Source organism: Gouania willdenowi, chromosome 16 (assembly GCF_900634775.1).
Source record: "Gouania willdenowi chromosome 16, fGouWil2.1, whole genome shotgun sequence".
Taxonomy (NCBI): Eukaryota; Metazoa; Chordata; class Actinopteri; order Blenniiformes; family Gobiesocidae; genus Gouania; species Gouania willdenowi.
In genome coordinates this window covers 22131163-22150642 of record NC_041059.1, presented here as the reverse complement: position 1 = coordinate 22150642, position 19480 = coordinate 22131163, and the positions used below count along the sequence as shown (strand labels likewise).

The following is a 19480-nucleotide window of genomic DNA, read 5'->3' as shown; positions in this document are numbered from 1 at the left end:
GAAGGTCTAATAAACAAAAGGGTAAATAGTTGAAGAACAGTTTAGTCCTAACATCTGAGGGCATTCACCTAAGATCATAGCAGCGCTGACAACTGTCATTAAAGATGGATGACTAAGGTGGATGGATGGCTGTATAAATGATGGATGGAGCGCAATTATGACTGATGCATCAATGACTGTAGAGAGGGGAAAAATGGAAGGAGAGCTTGTAAACAAGTGAAGATGACCTTATAAAAAGAAGTGAATCAACTTGAGGTTGGTTAGATTGGAAGTTTTTTTTATGCAAGATAATAAAAAAGTTGAATTAAAAAAGCCTCTTTGTAAATGTGATGTTGCCTCACAGTCTCTACCATGTACATGTAGATTTTCACCATAACCCAAAATCATGTATATTAGTTTATCAAGAGCCGATTCCAAGCTTTGCCTTATCCTGTGTCCTCTGTTACACAGGAAACCTCATGACCATGACTTGCATAAAACACTTTAATTAGGATAAATGAAGGAATTTGGACACTGTATTTACCAGTGTTTACTTTTTTGTCCAAAAAATTGTCATAGTTTTCGTTGACTACATTTTTGAAGTGACAATAAACTATGACTAACTGGGGGAAGAAGTATGTTGAAATTTTCTTCAACTAAAAAAAAACTACACTATAATGTTCACAATGGACAAAAACCAATCGGAATTAAGTATCCATTCAAAACTACTGTTGTTGTGTGGAAATTGGTACAAGCCAGTAAACGATCCAATAGGAAGTGAGCTGATGGTGTTTGTTGATGTAAGACAGCGAACGGGGTCTTATGGTATTGATCACATTAAATCTATCTGTAAATATTTACAAAGATTAATACCATCCCATATCAGGTTGATGAATGGTAATTAAATCTTTAAAAATAATGTATAAACTCGTATGCTGTATATTTTAGTTGATATCTGTAAGAAATTTAGTCAACTATAATCCAAATCAGTTGACTAAAACTAGAATATGTAACAAAACTAATCCTGATGATTACATTTTGACTAAAACAAACTAACTAATAAAACTAAATATTCAAATTTGCTGCCAAAATTCCTAAATATGGCAAATACAACTGAACTTACAGTTATGGCATCATGTAGTCTCAATGTCCAGGCAGTTAATGAGTTGAAAACGAACACAAATTGAAACACATTGTATGAAACAAGTGTCCATACATATTTCAGAAAATTGCTATGTTTCATTATAACACAACTCAAAGGAAACTATCATCCAACTATATTAGGTGCATTTTGTGTTAAAGCTTATGATGTTGATGGTTAAGTTATCTCTGGACAGGGACTTGTCCATCCTAAAGCCTTAGAACAGTGCTGCTCATTACCACAATGTCATAACAAGGCTGTAGCACCTTGGTCACCCATGTCTCTTGGGTCAGAGCACTTTGCTTGGCAGAGGCCCATGTACGACTCGCCAAAAACGTCTGTTACAAATAACCAGTAGAGCCGTGAAGTGATGTGTTGGCTTATCCTGCCATCAGGCCAACCCCATGCACACTAAAGGTTCCCATCATTATATGGAAAAGCAGCAGGGGTTCCCAAGAACCAGGTCTTGGCCCATTTTATGGGGGCCCTTTTTTCCCCGATTTGTGTGGTGTATAGCTTGAATGTTTTTTTTATAGCATTTAGCATGAAGAAGATGAATATTTGTTTGAAACATTTTAAAGGTGTCAGGGTGTTACCTACACGTTATAGTACATCATTACATTAATTCAATAGTTTTTTATTGTTTATTGTGAATACTTTTGTGAAAACTCCCATTTCTTTTATTCTCATCTAAAACAGCAGTCTATAATCAATACATTGCAATTTTGGATGGATGGATGATAACATGAACCACTTTTGTAAAGAATTAACTTTTTCCACTGAAACAAACTTATTGTATTACAGTTTTAACTTGTTAAAAAAAGACTTTCCTTTAAAGGCAGCGAATAAGTTCCTTTTCAGTCTAAATTGCCTGATTCGTCTTTTAAAATGAAGGAACTGAAACATCTGGTTATGAGTCAGAAATGTCTACATAAACAGCACCCTGTCCTGTTATATTTTAGATCCAATCACTTTTTGAAATGGAAAGATATTTGAGCTACTGAACTCTACCATCTTTGGCTATCTAATAATAAAGCTGAGCAGACTGTTGAACAGGACTTACACATAAAATTCTATCAAAGTTAATCGATTTCAAGATAATATTTTTGCTACATTTCATTACCACGTGACAAAATTGTGCAGTTGAAACTAGTATAATTAAATTAAACAGATTTCTCATTGTTGAATCAGGTGGTACAATATTCTGACCTTGAAGCAACACTGTTTAACTTAAATATTTGCTGTCAAATGGAATTTAAAACCTCGACAAATCCTAAGTCTGGGATTAATGAATTGAATGAATTCATGACTTTCCCAAATGACCTTATTCCCTGTGAGAGCCAAACAAGACTGCAGCATTCATTCCAGCAGCCCATCGTCTCTCACCTGTGCAAATCCCCGTGTTTACACACTGTGGATCACACTAGTTTCATGTGGTTACCCACTTCCCTAACTGGGCCGAGCCCTACTCATGGAGAAATAATCCATTTCCTGTTCACTTGGATACAGCTATGTCCAACTTTACAGCAATGTAATTTTTTCCAGCTGATGGGTGGAAAACGTACAGTATTAAACAAACGGATACAGGGTGTATCTACAGGATACAGGTTCAGAAGTCCTTTAATAATTATTCAAGTAAATACAAGTGCTCCCAACAGTGCTTTACACATTACAACCACCATTTTTTTTCCCAAGAAAGGCACTGCATGAAATCTTTTGCATTTATGAGACAATCATCAATACTTGAATGGACTATCTACAGTAGTTATGTTTTATGACTAAATAGAAACCACTTGCTATAGCCTTTGACTTCAGAGAGCTCTGAAAAGCACAACAGCAATGGATCAGAACCAAGAATGAGCGACGTGTTCAAACTCAACTGAGTCAGCAGTGGTTGTTACCATGGCAACAATCAGTGATAATCACTTACTAAGCAATAGGTAAATATGTGGGTTAGTGGGATACTGTTGTTATTGGTCAACAACTCTGTGTGACATGTCTGTTCATCAGAACTTGACACCATTAAGCATCTTTTTAAGACAATTGTAGTTATTTTTTCTTAGAAATAGTACATACTGTCTAATTATCATATTGGTTTAAAGGTGAGGTATCATGTTTTTTTCAGGCACATCAAGTTTTTTTTAAATTTTTTTTAAAGTATGTATACATGAGTACAGACCACATAAGCCAGGGATTTCTTAGAAAAGTATTTAAAATAAGTAAATTAAAAGCTAAATCTGTGGAGGCGGGTGTTGTGGGCAGAACTAAGGAAAATAACTTAGGAAGGGGAGGGGCCTCGTCCCCAAGGCGGAGCCTCATCCCCTCGAGCAAAACAGCAAGAAAATGGCTGCTGGCAGGAGATTTAAAGATGACTCAAAAATATGTGAATCAATCTGAGCAACACTGGAGGTATGTTTTTCAGGAGGGAATGACACACTAACCTGATAGAAACCCTGAAAAAGTGATTTTTACATGATACCCCCCCTTTAAGAGGTAGAACAGATCTTTCAATGACTACAGAGTTGACAGTTTAAGTGCCACTTAATCTTAGTCTGTTTATCTTTTTTCATATTTATTTTTTGTATCCCAATCATTCTGTTCAGAGCTGCATTTATGGTACTTAGAGATCTCTAGTAACGCTCACTAGTTCACAAACATTATTTCTTCTGTTTTTTCAGGGTTTGTAGTAAACTTTAATTGCAAGCTCTATCAAAAAAGTGTAGAACATTTAAGTGATAATTGGGTGATAACCATCTGCCATCCCATAGATCTCTGGTCATATTTTTTTCTCTACAGAATCACTAGAATGAGATGATTAGAAGAATGTATGTGGCTATAGTAACATCTGGCCTGAAATGGCTGCTTCCCTTTCATTTAGCCTCAAAGAATAAAATTGTTCCAAAATCTACTTTGAAGATGTTTTTAAAACGATTTTGCACCTGTTTTGTTTATTTAAAATATCTAAGACACAATTGATGTGTAGACATGACTAGTACAGGTATGGTGTCACTTATAGAATAAATTGTATGGCGAACTCTTTAGACTATAATTTATGTAGAAACATAGATCAACAAAATTGCTACATGACATTAACTGCTACAGTTTTTTTTCTGCCATTACTGAAGTAGAGACTTCTATGGGCAAACAAACAAGAATGAGAAGAAGAGGCCCTGATCTTTTGGTCAAAGCGAGCGTGTGAGAGTGCACAGGAAATTCCGCCTTCTCCACCTGTTCTTTCTGAAAATTCAACAATGGATCAGCAACAAATTTCTGATCCATTGTTTTGTTTGCGTCGCAGCCGGTATCCTGCCCACCCACAGTGCCGTGCATTCTGTGCAATCTTCAACGCTTCCTGTGTTTAGTCCGAGTTGAGAGCGTTTGCGTTCACAGAGCACCTGAATCGCTCTAGACTTTGATTGTAAACGGCAAAAACAGTCGCTCTAGAATTTGCCTGCTTGATCCCAGTTAGACTCACAAATCCTACAGCGTTTTAACCACTGTAGGATTTTTCAGTGTAAACGCACACTTAAAGAAAGTTACCTGACTAAACCTCTAACATTATATCTTTTGATAGAGCTTGCAAATCAAATTGATTACAGTTACCCTTTAACTATTTAAAGTTGTAGGTTGTAGTATTACTGTTATTCTAACTGTAATTCTGTGATCGTTAATGATGTGCAAATCATATAGGCTATAGAAGTTACTGCATCAGATAGTTGTATATGTGTGTGTGTGCGTGCGAGCAAAAGAAGAGCATTCCTTTTAGAGTGAAGGCATGTCCAGGCTAACTCACAGGCCTAAACACTCGAGTGGTTAAGTTTCTATGACCTCAGCGCCTTCTAGCCCACACGCACTCTACTCAAGTGTGCATGCAGGCAGGGAGGTAGTGACCTTGTGAATAAACTTCTCTTCAACTATTTCAATTTAAAGAAAAACATGTAATTTAAAACAAAAATCATCATTTTAAAGCTCATTTTTTGTATTCCTCTTTTTTTTCTCATGTTGTTGTTTCTTCTGATTTCCAACAGTTTGTCAATTATTTAGTTCATTGTCAGCACACGGGAAAAAAAAAACCCCGACTGTGTTCTGTTATACCACATGAGTTCTGCCATCTTTAGAACAATTATATCAATTAGCTGTCATTTAAGTCTGTGTTGGCTAATGACAGTCCAATGAAGTGACAACTAATAAATTAATCTCACTCTAATTGCTCAGTAGGAGCACTCAATCAATCACAATGCCACCTCTCTGCTTTCTTCTCCAAGCAGACGTTCAGCACGCAGTTGTCTGACTCGCCACTTGTCAATCAAGTAAGAATTCCACCCTACTCTTCTCTAGAGACGCATTGCACTGAATTGACATCATAGACATGACACTAGTCAGCACATTCACCCTCTAACATAACAGTGAGAGAAGCCTAATTTGACGAAAAGGAGAAAAATCTGATGGAGAGAAAACAAAAAAGGCACCAAAGACAACAGTAAAGGATGATGAAATGAAAAGCAAACCCTTGATGGATACACATTTGTTTATTCATGGTTTTTTTTTTTTTTTTTTTTAAAGCTTATGGAATGAATTACAGCATAGGACAAAAAAGCAATATATAATCAAAAACTGACAGCGATGACTCACATTCATCTCCGAGCTGCATGCTTGCGACTTAGATCAGGTTACATAGAGAAAAAAAAAAAGGCCCCGCACATGATGTTCTAAAAACTCTCACATCACTGTGCTCAGAGCACTGCTTTTCAGCTGATGGTTTCACAAACTCTAATCTTATGATACGTGTATGGTGTGATTTACAGTCTGTGCAGCTGTTCGCTCCTGGCAATGAACCCTTCGTCACATGTATGGAGAAACACATTGCAAAGATCACTCAGAAACTATCGAAAATGTTACTCGTAGCACTGGAGAGATATTTAGGACAGTCAAGATTGTTGAGTTGTTGACTTTAGTTGACATGTTAGAATGAAAGAATATGGAAAAATGTGAAGTGTAATGATATTTGGCAGATTTATTTATTTATTTTTCAAATTTTGTTAACCCAAAGGAAACCTTTTCTAACTCATACATATGTAATTCCACAGATTTTTTCTGCCTGCTGCTTGGGTTTACAGTCTTATCAATGCCATATATAAACAACATATGTGAACATTATAAGCTATTCTTGAAAAGGATATCGTTACTACGTTGTCATGGAAACTCTTTGACACACATGCTAATAAGTTAGTAAAACAAGCTTGTAAGAGAAAGGAAACACTTTGCACTTGTAACTATAACAAAATCAAACCCCAAAACCATTTGAATATGATTTAAAATGTTTACAGTTGGTGGAAATTGATTTTGTTCCAAAAAAATGACATGTAAACATTTGGGCCCCTATTTCCGGTTCCTTCAAAACAAAAAGCCATGTCGTGTTTTACAGACTGGGGCCGTTGAGGTCTGTCGACTTTTATTTTGAAGCCTGAGGCCCTGTCATTTGACGGTGCTTCATTTGACGGAGGTTTTGCTGAGACATGAGTTTGTTTGGTCTGATAAATTTTCCTTATACCTGATACCTCACTCTGAGACCTGAGGATGTCCTAAAATGTACAACATACTGGAGAGTCAAACCAAAGCTTCCCCTATTAGCTGATGTTCACAGATTCAAAATGACATTTCTCAAATGGTTTTGTTAAGTTCAACACATACAGTAACAAGATTCAGTCTTACGTTTGACAGGCAGGCAGGCCGATTAACTGTCAGCTTTACGCAAAACGGCTGCAGTAGCCCATGAGTAGGAGCTCACGGTGCAGCCTCTTTGCCTGAGTCAACATTACAGACACAACTGTTCTCCGGGCAGGCACTGGTCCCCAAGTTGTGCAGCAAGCCTAGGCCAAATCAGAAAGACGCCCACAGAGCACACATCCCTACCCCGACACCCTACACTGCACTCAGTGCAACACACAGAGAGCACAGCACAGAGCTGCCCTCTACACACAGAGGGGTGCATGGTGCACACAGCCGGTGCACAACTGTACACCCTGTACAGGATGCTAGTCTGTTGACAAATTGCAATCTCACGTTTTAACATAAAATGATGTCAAAAAACACATTTTTTAAAATTTTTTTTTAATCACAGTTAGGATTAGATATTAAGGCTATAGTTAGAGTTTGGGTTAGGTTAAATTTAAAATAGGGATTTCCCATCAGGGGTTAGGATTTTGTCTGTTGGGAGTTTGTCGGTCACATAGGGACAAAAGACCTTTTACAGTCTAATTTTCTCCTTCTGGCAGTTTCGACAAATCCAATAAAGCCAACATAAATGTTGTAACTGGAAAACCCAGAGAGAACCCACACAAGGATGAGGATAACATTCAAACTCCACAGAATGTTGATAGGAAGGCTACTTATACTCAGGAATCTAACCTGGATGAGCTGCGCTGCCTATGAATCTTGTATATTATATTAGATTAAATAATAACAACACCCACTCGAAGTACAACACAGTTTGTGTCCTTTAAAATTTAATTTTTTTTATTTTTTTTATTTATTTATTCAGTTTATTTCCTACATGGTTACATTCACTTTTTTTTTTTTTTTTTTTTTGTACATGCCGAAAAAGGAGAAGAGAGAAGCAGTTTGCTTATCTAAGTCCCGTCCCCTGACGGGGATATTAGCAGGGCTCAAAAAAAAGTTTTATTCATACCTTTAGATTAAATATTTAGGTGATCAAAAACCTGCTTTAACACAGTCACTAGTTTTCCTAAAATTATTTTTAATTAATTGAACTAAAAACTTGTTTAAAAAAATGAAATAACTTATAAATATGATTTATAGTTAATTGCATTTTTTTTCTGTAAAAAAAAAGCCAGAGAAGACAAACTGTTTTAAACTTTTTTTTTTTGTCTCTGTTGCATAACCAGGTCATATTTGTGCAGCATAATAACACCCGAACATGTAGACTGTATAAAAGCCTTGTTTTTCCCTCAGTAATTTGTAATTGTTCCTTAACCATTTTCCTTTTTCTTTTTAATTTGGAAAGGGATTTAAGTGCCAATGACTATAGTGTGGTATTCGAACACACCCAGCTATTAGAAGAAACTCAGGGACCCGCATTGTGGTGTGGATGTGGTCACTGCACTAAAACCAAGAGAGAATAAGTGTTTGTGTGTTTGAAAGGGGGGGTGGGGGTCCTTGCTTTTTCTGTCTCTAGTGTCTGGGTCTTTGTTTTCAATGCGTGTCATTATACTTTTTTTTTTCTTTTCTTATTTCAAAATTGTTTTTTGTTTGTCTCCTTTGCACTCTGGCCTTTTCCCCAGTTCAATGTCTCTTTGTCTCCACCCTGACCTCCTGTTTCCCTCCTTCTGTTTCTCTTCATGCTCATGCACCACTTGCTCTGCTATAATGCGACCCACTATGAACTTTTGACAGGAGCCAGGATCTTAGTTTTATTGCATTGTTGCTGAGATTGCTCACATAAATCTAATGCTGCATCATTACAATGAAACACGCAAGAAAGCGCACACAAGAAAGCGCACACATATTCCATTTTTTTTTGCTCCTATCTCTTTTCTTACTTTGTGTACACATAAAAAGTGCCTAAGTACACATTCTCACACTCAGATGCGATGTGTAAGTAGGAGATTTGGGGTTGTTTGTGCTCACATTAGACACCGTAGGCTCAGTGTGTGGCTCTGGTCCACTCCACCAAACCCATGGGAATTTGTGGATCAGGGTCTGTTTTAAAAGCACTTGAGTGCAATGAGTGCATCGATGTTATTTTTATAGAGCATCTCAAATGTAGTCTGTACTCAACAGTTAATAGTGGAGTTCTGTGGTAAAAATCAAGAGCAAGTTGGACACAAAATATGAAGCAGTATGAAAACTACATAGCAATTCAATTCAATTCAATTTTATTTATACAGCTCAGAATACAACAAAATCATCTCAAAGCGCTTGACAATATAAAAATCATAATAAGATAAAAAAGAACCCAACAAGATCCACATGAACAAGCATTTAGCGACAGTGGGAAGAAAAAACTCCCATATTTACAGGAAGAAATCTCCGGCAGAACCAGGTTCAGAGGTAGCAGTCATCTGCCTCCACTGGTTGGGGTTTAGTGAACAGAAGGATGAAGGGATAGACCGTCAGAGTGTCCCAGACTAGACAAACCATGAACCATTGACCAGGAAGTCATGCCAGTTCCAGCATCAAGGTACCATTAATCAGGAACTGCCCGCTCCAGCATCAAGACACCTGAAACAGAAAAGAGATAGAAGGGCGAGGAGAAGGCACAGACTGCAGGAAAAACATGATACACTTTTATACACTGGTTCCTAATGGTTAGGTTAATATTAATATTAAACATGGCCATCCTCCATGCTCTGAAATACTACCACTACAGACGAGGTTTCGTCTTGTACTGGGTGCACGTAGTGATCTCAGCAATCACTACAGAGGGGATGCTTTGATTATCACAATGATACAGTGTGCGCTTTAGTAAATAAGTAGGTTTTGAATGTAACAGTTCCTCCCTGTGGTCTGAGGTGTTGACCATTTACGTGTAATGGTCTGTGATTGTGACCAAAACAACGAGACCAAGTTTTGAGTTCACTTTTAAAGATGGAGAGCGTAGCAGCCTCCTGTACTAAGATTAGGAGCTGGTTCCAAAGGCGAGGAGCCTGCCTCCTCTTCTACTTCTCGACACTTTAGGAACTTCAAGAAGACCAGCAGACTGAGAGCGGAGGGTTCTGCACGGACAATAGGGCACTAACAGGTCTCTAAGATATACAGGAGCTTGATCATGTAGAGCTTTGTAGGTTAACAGGAGGATTTTAAACTCTATTCTAGATTTTAACGGAAGCCAATCAAGGGAAGCCAATATTGGAGAAATATGATCTCTCCTGTTAGTACCGGTTTTGTATTTTGGCTGCAGAATTCTGAATTAACTGGAGACTTTTTAGTGAGTTACTAGGACATCCTGACAGCAGAGAGTTACAATAATCTAATCTAGATGTAACAAATTTGTAATGCTAAGATATCCCTGATTTTGGAGATATTACGGAGGTGGAAGAAGGCTGTCTTTGTGATTTGTTTAGAATGAGAGTTATAACTTAAGTCAGTTTCAAAGATAACGCCAAGACTATGGTACTCGGTGAATAATGCCGTTCTGAGACACTATTTGCTCTGATAATTTATCTCTGAGGTGTTTTAGACCAAATAAAATCACTTCAGTTTTATCCTGGTTAAGAAAGAGTAAGTTACGGCTCATCCAGGATAGCTTTATGGAGAGCTTTTTTTTATAAGCTAACAAACTTTTTCTCCAGGCAGTATGAACTTCTACCATGTTTGAGGTGAGCCACTTCCTTTCTAATTTTCGCAATGCCTGTTTTAGAAGACGCAATTCAGATTTATACCAGGGTGCGACCTTTTTATGAAATATCGTCTTCTTTTTAAGTGGGGCAACAGCATCCAGGGCTGTGTATAGTGACAACATTGCGCTGTTGATAAAATCATCTTCTATCTATTCCATCTATTTATATATCTCTGTCTTAGGATGTTGATAGCTACTCTCTGTTGAGATATCAGAGGTAAGCAATGTTAAAACTAAATCTTTAAATCTAGCTACAGCTTTTTCAGTGGATTCTATTTAGTAAAATGCCATATTTATCAAATGTTATGAGGTTTCTAATGGTAGTTGGCTTTTGATTCTTTTAAAAAAAATGCACTGCAGAAACAAATATTTTTTAAGTAATGTTGTTTTTTACTTTGCTGTGAAATTCTGAAGCTACATTTTCAATGGGTGACCTATCAATCATGGCACATTAAACTTATATGGATATATTTAACCACATATACTTTTGGATGAGCACAAAAATTAAGGTTATGCCAAAACAAATGTATTTTTAAAAGCCACATTTTTCATTTCATATTTTTTTTCAATGTGTTTGTCGAGCCTTTTCAGTCGGTCTCTGTTTATTTACATATGTGTAGCTTTTACATTTTGCTTTGAGATGTGAATTAATCCCATTTTCAGAATATTTTGTATGACGCGCCGTTGTCACACAGCCGTGCTTCAACACAGCATGTGATACACAGCGTGTCTTCACGGCAAGGCAGCGTCATTGTCGTCCGCGTTAAACATGCTAAAACCTTGTTTTTCTAGTAAGTTTGCCCAAACTTCCACACTTGTTTGTCCGTATTAACAGCTTGCCGTCTGCATCAGAGCCATTCATAATGTTTTAAGGTGTTTTTTAACTTTTATAGTGCTCAGGTCTACGTCAGTGCTGCGACTTCTGTGATTGGTATTCCTGGCTTCCGTAGTTTCATCTAAATTAATAACAGTAGTTGACTCAATTAACCCTGTTTAGCATGTTTGGCACAGTTTTTGGAAGTTTAAAAGCCAGTAAAGTCATAAATGTAAGGAAAGACTGAAAAAAATGGAATTTGGGTAAACTGATTAAAAAAATAAAAATTTGCATCCCTAGTATGAAGTATCACTTTATGTAGAAGAAGAGTAGTAAGCTTTTCTACCTTTTTTGATGTGTTACAGGATTTGTGTCAGTTTTAGCAAATCTCTGCCTTTTCTTTCTCTAAACAGCCCTGATTTCCCCCCGTCTGTATTTCTCCATTTCCCCCTACAGTTGATTATTTAGATAATTTATTAGCTGTAAATTCTCAGCAGATGCTTGCAGATTCTCCTTCTCTCCTTTTTTCCCCAGAAAATGATGATTATTTCCTGTTTCTATGCCTTGGCTTAAGTTCCATCTGTCTTTTTTCTTTTTCTAATTATCATGTCCCCAGCTTCAACCTGTGCCCTCTCATTGGGATTTGTTTGTCCTTGCTTTTCTGAAATGGCAAATTTTCTGTTGTAATGACGGAGACTGCACTATCCCCAGTGTCTCTGTGAATGCATTTGTTCTTGTTTTTACATCTGAACGTAGACTTGTAGAATTCTGTAATAGCTACACCTGTACTGTCCTACTATTTCATACATTTCTCTTGCAGTGCTTCCAATCAATATTTCAAGCCTGTCTTAAAGCTTGTTTTGCTCTAAACAAAGAAAAGAACCACAAACACACGTGCACATCTGTCAGAAAGAATAGAACAAGATAATAACCATAGGCAATGAGGGACCGACATTAGAAGGTTTTACTTTTCGTCTTAATCCTTTATTTTTCTGTTATCATTGTGAATTGTTCAAAGCTGTGGCCAATCTCTTCCATCACTGCTCCTAATCTCGCATGAAAGGGTTGCAGTAATGTTAAAACACATTTTAATTGTGATAACAAATACTTTCATGACTAAACCTCACTCCACTGTTAGTTTGGACAGAGCCCATAAATACTTGGGCCTTTTCTTCACTGGCAATTAAAATTAGAATTAACCACATTTTTCACTGTCAGACATTGCCTTTACACACAGACATGCCTGGGCCACATACACACACATGCACTTTAAGACAAAAGAAACTCTTCGCCTATACACTAGCTTATGTAAGTGCTGCATAAGGTACACAAGTTTGTTTTTTTCTGTAGCTATTTCTGAAATAGACCTACATAGATTTTTTTAAACATTCCCTGAACAAAAGCTGGTCATAGGCTGATCTAGTAGACGTGGTTCCCTTTGACACATGAGATGCAGGCTTCGCCCTATTGTCCAGAAATAACATAATAGCATCAGTCTTAACTGAATCATTTCTACGTCTAGTGCTTTGGACATGGGAATTCCTTAGGCTTTGATACGTACACAATACTCTGAGGCAGTAGAGCGGGGAGACTTAATACTGTTGTGACAAAACCAATTTGGATAAAAGCACATTGTGAGGAGTAACAGTGGCAAGAAAATGAACCTTTGGATGCAGTTGATGGGGAAATTGCCTATTTTGCCTCAAAGCTTTGAATATGAGTGAAGCTTTAATTTCCATGGCAAATGAAAGTAAGTAGAAAAAAAACTGTAAATCTAAACCCAATCATAGGATCAGCTTGTGGTAGACATTGCAGATGCAGGGTGTATGCAGCTTAAATCTTTGACATAGCATTTTTGGATGGAAGTTTTTATCAACAACAAAAATAAACACACCTTGAGTATTTATTTTCTAACTTGCATAGTTTTGATTGTGCAGTTTAAAACTAGTCATCTACCAGTTATCACTGATTTACAGGCTCAGGCCAAACCTTCAGGAGTAATCGGTTTCATTTGAAAGGGATTAAAAAAAGTGAAACTTCTCACCATTAACTACCATCATCAAATGCCTCCAACACAGCGACACTATTGGGAATATATTATAACAGTTACCAAATGTGTAAAAAAACTAAATTATGAACAGGTGTAGGTAGATTTGGTGACACAATAGTTATTGTTGATGCCAGGCTGACCCGTATTGGCCTTGCAAACGACTTATCCTACTAATACAATAGAACAATAGAATTAATCTGTAAGACAAAACAAACTGTTATTTCAACACAGTTACAGGGCTCCGCACCATTCAAACTCATTGTATCAACTCCTGCAGTCAACTCACTTCTCTATTTGTGCCCACGACATCTGTATGTTTAACCTGGATGAGTAATAGGAAGGTTCAAAGACAGATCTGCATGTCAGACTATAAAGATTATGACTAAATGACAGATCATTGCAAACAAAGCTGGGAAACCCCTTCCTTTCCTCTGTTGAGACACTGTATGCCACTAGTTTGTTTCTGGGTTTGGATGCAAAACTATAAATAACAGTAAAATGGTGGTGGAAGCTTTAAGGTCAGCGAGGTTTTCTTTCAACAGATAGACAATGTTGAGTTATGTCATATGGATGTTTTGGCTCAGAGCTTGTTTAGCAGTCTGAGCTGATCATATGCAAGCGTGTGCGTGCATGCTTGTGTGTGTGTGTGTGCATGCAGGACATATTAAAAGTCTCATGTTAGATCAAATTGATTAATATAAATGAAGGCATGTAATGCATATAATTGCATGTACAATTGACTGATATCTAATCTAGAGTGTACCCGCCCTTCGTCCACCATCCCCTTTCTTTCTTAGTCAGCAAGCAAGAATGTACTCTTTAATGTTAAACTTTATAATAGATATCAGCTGGGGTAAACAACAAAAGTATTTGGACAAATGGAAGTTTCAGCAACAGGCAGTGGTTTTAAATACATATACTCTAATATAGATTTGGTCCCAATTTTGAAAGTCTTAAGACCTTCCACATTTCTTGAAATTATTCCTAAAACATGTGGCAATGTTGCTGTGATAATATGTGTTTGCAGAGCATTTAAAAGGTCAGCCACTGATATATATGTTTATAAAAGAAGGCCTGGACTGCAATTTCCTTTCCATTTTATCCCAAAGGTTTTCAATGGGGTTAAAGTGCGGAATGGTCAAATGCATCAAACCATGTCTTTATGGGACTTTATGTAGTGGGGCACAGTCCGTTAGTCTAAAAAAGGACTTTTGCCAAAAAGTTGGAAGCCTTGTGTTGTCCTAGATGTCTACTAAAGCATTAAGATTTTCCTTTACGGGAGATAAAGATCCAAGCCTCCAAACTCTGAAAAACCAAGTGTGGCCAAATCCATTTTGTTTGTATAGTCAGTGTATATCAGAAGGACTTGGTTGAAAGACTACCGCATATAATGTAAAGGGATATGAAGAAGTACTGCACACCCTGTTGATGTGGTGTGTTTTTTAATTGAACTGTTGTGCAGCATGGCCTCATTACCCGGGTGTTTACCCCTAACCACAGGAAGCCCTTGTCAGTGACAACTGTCTGCTGGGAAACACAGCCTGAAGGAAGGAAAGGCTGGGGAGAAATGACAAAAAGCATATCGGGGGTGAAATACTGTAAATTCATCCATCTATTGATCTATCCATCCATGAACAAACAACCTATGTCTACTAAGTGTTGTTTTGAATGCTTGTCTTTGCCATAGTGCCAGTGAAACCCCCTCCATCAGGTCACTGGGTTTTTCTACTCCTTTACTAGAGAAGGAGGGAGAAGGAGAGAGGAGAGGAGCCCTACAAGCTGTTGACAGGGATTTATGAGCTGATAGTGTCAGACTGCAAGCACAACAACAGTCTCCCTGTCTCTGCCTGTCTTCTCAAATAGAGAGAGACAGAGACTGACAAGAAAGAATGGCGGGGGTGGGCAGGAAGATAGTGAGGTAGCAAAATGAGTTAAAAAATGAAAGAGCAGACAGAACAAGGGATTGAGAAATCTACGGGTAAGACAGAGGAAAAGAAGTAGAATATGGATGTAATTTAACTTGTCGAGAGTTTGATAGTATGTCTATTTTTTTTTTTTTCATTGCCATTCTTTTTCTCTCCCTTCAGCGCTGTCTATTTATGGGTTGACTTGGTTGTTGTTTTGACTGCCTGTGTTTCCACTTGCTTGAGCTCACATGAGTGAGACACTACAAGGACCCGCTTTCACTAATAATAAAGAATATTGTCTGTGTCAGCGTGGCTGTTAAGATGATGAGTGCACAGCGATGACCACGCTGTTGTATACTGAACAATTGACTTGACTACTTGATTCTTTGTTTAATCACATCCAGCTGTCATAATTAATGTTTGCAACCTTTACATGAATAAAACAGCTATTGAACAATTTTAGCTCATTACACAAAAGGTCTTTGTGTTCACATGAATGTGTGGCTTGGAGCTAAGATATGTCATAATGAGTCATAACTGAAATGATCATTGTTTAATGACACACCCCGTAAGAGTTGGACTGTCTGGTTGTCAGACATGAAAGTCACAGTCTAGTGGGTAATTGTATCAAATTCTGCCTTTAAGCATCTATTATATCTCTCAAAGGTTGAAAAGCTGCAGATTTTTCAGACTTTGTTGTATATTATCAACTCCACAAAAACACTGCATATTCTATGAGAAGACAGTATTTTCCATCATTGGGCATTTTATTGTATTAAACAATATGATCTCCGTTATTACTGTAATCCAGATGTGAAGTCTTCCATAGAGACATGTTAGAATTAAGAAAACCTGGCAGGGAACAACACATGTATGGCCCCTGGGGATGAAACAGACTTCCAAGTGATTTATATGTAACTTCATTTTTGATGACACAGTTTAAAGTGCAATGAATTATGGAGGCCCTATTTTACAGAGACAGTCTGACTGATTTCAGATTACACCTCAAAATGCTGAATAGCATTGTCATAATGTTAAGAAGCAATTGTCCTTGCATTCACAACCTTGTCTGAAAAGTCCTGAGAATAGTACACATAGATGAAGATCCGTGCCATTGGCAAGTGTTGTTCATCTACTTCCAGAAAGCAAAGCGGCATGTTAGATATTGTTGGCTTGACAATTAAAAGACAAACTGTCAAAAATGTGCCTTGCCATTTGAATAGATTATATGAAAATGTTTTATAAAACAGGAGCTTTACATCTGATTTTATCAAAGTGGTATGAACCTGTTCAGTCTTTTTGGGTTAAAAACATTTCTGGAGGTCAAGTCACGCTTCACAGTCACCTTAGGCAAACCAGGACAAATCCCCCCACGACTCATTACCAACTCAAAGCAATGACTTTGGTCTAGGATTTCCACTTTTCGGTGCAAGAAGCCCCAAGTTCAGATCCTGGACAAGCCCCCACTTATCATGGCTGGCTTGAAGCCCTGGCCACACATAGGGCAGCCACACAGTGGCGAGTAAGCGATTCTGCATAATTTAAGTTATAGCACATTAAAAAAGCAGCCCTTGTAACTGATGGAATTTTCAGTTTGTAGCATTTAAAGAAGTGAATTGTCAACGCAAACCTATAAATTCAGGTGTTGGAATTATCAGATGTTCTATCAGATCTTCTCTTAAAGTAAAAAGGGTGGATGACCAACAAATTAGGTTAGTCTGGAAAACCCAACTTATACCCAAAAAATAAATCTTAGACTGTTGGAGGATACCAGGGAACCAAGGGCCTATGCATTCAGAGAGAACGCTAAAATGCAGTATAACGCTGAGAGAACACTAAGAATAGGCTGAGACAGACATCATTTTGTGCTACTCATTTTTCAACTACAATAATTACATTATTTATATGAATCCATATCTTTAATAAGTCATGCATTAGTTATAAAACACAAAACTTGTAAAGAAAAAAGGGAAAAAAAAGAGTGTAGTCAGCTTTTAATCATAACTTTTTTCTTTATTTGAGAAAGAAATATGTCTCTTGCATTATTATTATAATGCACTTTTTCTGCATCTACAGTATGTCTTTGTCTATTTTTACAGTCGGAGGCTGTTCAGCGCAGATCTCAACAAAGAACACAAAGAAAACTGAGAAGAATGAAGGTAAAAAGGTGAAATAGCTCCATAAAAAAAATATGTAAATAATCTGTTAACTCTAAATGTGTATGTATATTACACTTTATTCTGTTCACATTGCAAACCAATGCGTGCATAAATGATGTGACTATGGGTATAATGGCAGCCTCTGGTGGCATTTGAGTGTGAATTACAAAATAATGTACGTGTTATGGTGAAATATCTTTCAACTGTAATGCTTTTCTATCTAATATTTCTGTCTCTAATGGATGAAAACTGCTCAAAATACATATTAGAGGTAAATAGTATTAATGGATTTTTTTTATTTTTTAACTTTATAATGATCAGGTAACTTGAATTATTTTAATTGCTTTAAAAAAAAAATATTTAAAAAAATTCTTGTTTTTTGTGTTTTATGTAACGGGACTGTTTGTAATAAACTCCTACAACACTCATATGTGAGACAGAGCTCCTATTTCACGCCTTTTATGCATGTAGATGAATAAACATGGTCAAAGGAATGTACTTATTACTAGTGCATGCTGCACAGTCATAATGATATACGTGTACTGTAGCAGTTAAGAAGTAGTGATCACAGTTTGGTCACAGGGGAGCAAAGGCAGCAATAAGGGCATGCACTCATACAATATGTAAAGCTCTGTGGAAAAATGGGTACTTGCTGTAGTGCCCTTGTGACAATATATGTTAGGAGTTTCCCTTTTATCATCACAACATGGATTATTAATGAATGCTGTATTGCTCTGTGAACAACGTGGGTGATATATTGTTGAATAAAGAATTTTAATGGTTGTTCAACTGACTCATGAAAACATGAAGCTACACTTGTCACGTGTACTCATTGTGTGGGAAGGATATGAAGTGCATCTTTCCCTGCAGTTATAGTGAAAGTAGAAGAATAAATATATTTTCCTGATCTGTGTGTTATAGTTCTTTCACTAGCTTACAGTCTCTGGGCTCTACAATAGTGACAATATGCAGTGGACAGTTTTGTTCTCTTCAACATGTCTGGGTTTGACCTATGGTGTGGTCTTTGACAATAAAGCTGATGATACTTTAAAGGGCCCATGTTATGATAAATGGACTTTTCTGTGCTTTAAACAACATAAAAGTACTATTTTCATACACATACCCAAAGTGTTTTTTTCATTGATTCCCTCAATCGTTAGTTAGAGGGTGATTTGCTCCTTTCTTACTGCAGGGCGAGCCCACCTCGCTCCAATTTGATGACGCGTTCCCACTTTGATGACGAATTTGATGCCGCACTGAGGTGGAGAAGCCACGCCTCCAGGAAACTTTCTGCCGTGATTGACATGTAAACAGACACGCCCACAAAGGTGAGCATTTCAGCGTCCTTCGCGCAGTGCTGTGTATGTATTTTCTACAGTCTATGTATGTAGCGGCGAACACCCTGCCCCCACGCTCTGTCTTGCGTTTATAAAGCAGCATGAGCTCGGCTACGGAGTGGGTGGGAGGTGTCATGTCTATAGACACGCCCACTCATGAATATGTATACGTAGGCCACAAATCAGCCTGTTTGTGTAGAGTTGCTCAGAAAGTGACTTTTCAGAGGCTAAAACTTTGGAAAACAGGCGAGTTTGGGAAAATAAACCTCAAATACTATGGGTGAAAATAGCATGACATGGGACCTTTAAGCTTCTTTGGCTTTCTTTAAACTATATGTTGGAGGATCATTATTTGAGTCCAGTCAGACCTGTAATTTTATTTTTTTAACACACTCCCTATTATTACCATTCAGTATTTTTATGGACTCCTATATTAGTTAATTAAATTGTATATAAATCTCGTTTGCAAGCCAAAAAAAATAAATAAATAAAAATATATATATACAATATGTACTGTATATAATTCACAGCACGATGATGACACCTTTATGGGTGATAACAAGTTAAAATGAAGTTGGATATAAAAACGATATACCAAAATGGCTAAGATCTGACCGAGCAGGGAAACAAAGAAACAAGCAGTTACACTGCAAACAGTCCCACTTTAAATATTGGAACAGAGGATGATATGTTTAGGCCAGGGGGTCACCAACCTTTCTGAAACTGTGAGCTACT

At 37.3% G+C, this 19480-nt stretch overlaps 1 long non-coding RNA gene across 5 annotated transcripts in view; it reads left to right on the top strand.

Moving 5' to 3' along the window:
• The window catches only part of LOC114478117 (uncharacterized), a 137030-nt gene extending 118903 nt beyond the window's left edge, over window positions 1-18127 (top strand). For all 5 annotated transcript variants that reach the window (XR_003675809.1, XR_003675812.1, XR_003675811.1 and 2 more), the window contains one exon: window positions 17349-18127. This is a non-coding gene — a long non-coding RNA (uncharacterized LOC114478117). The remainder of the gene's footprint in view (window positions 1-17348) is intronic.
• Window positions 18128-19480: the final 1353 nt, after the last annotated feature.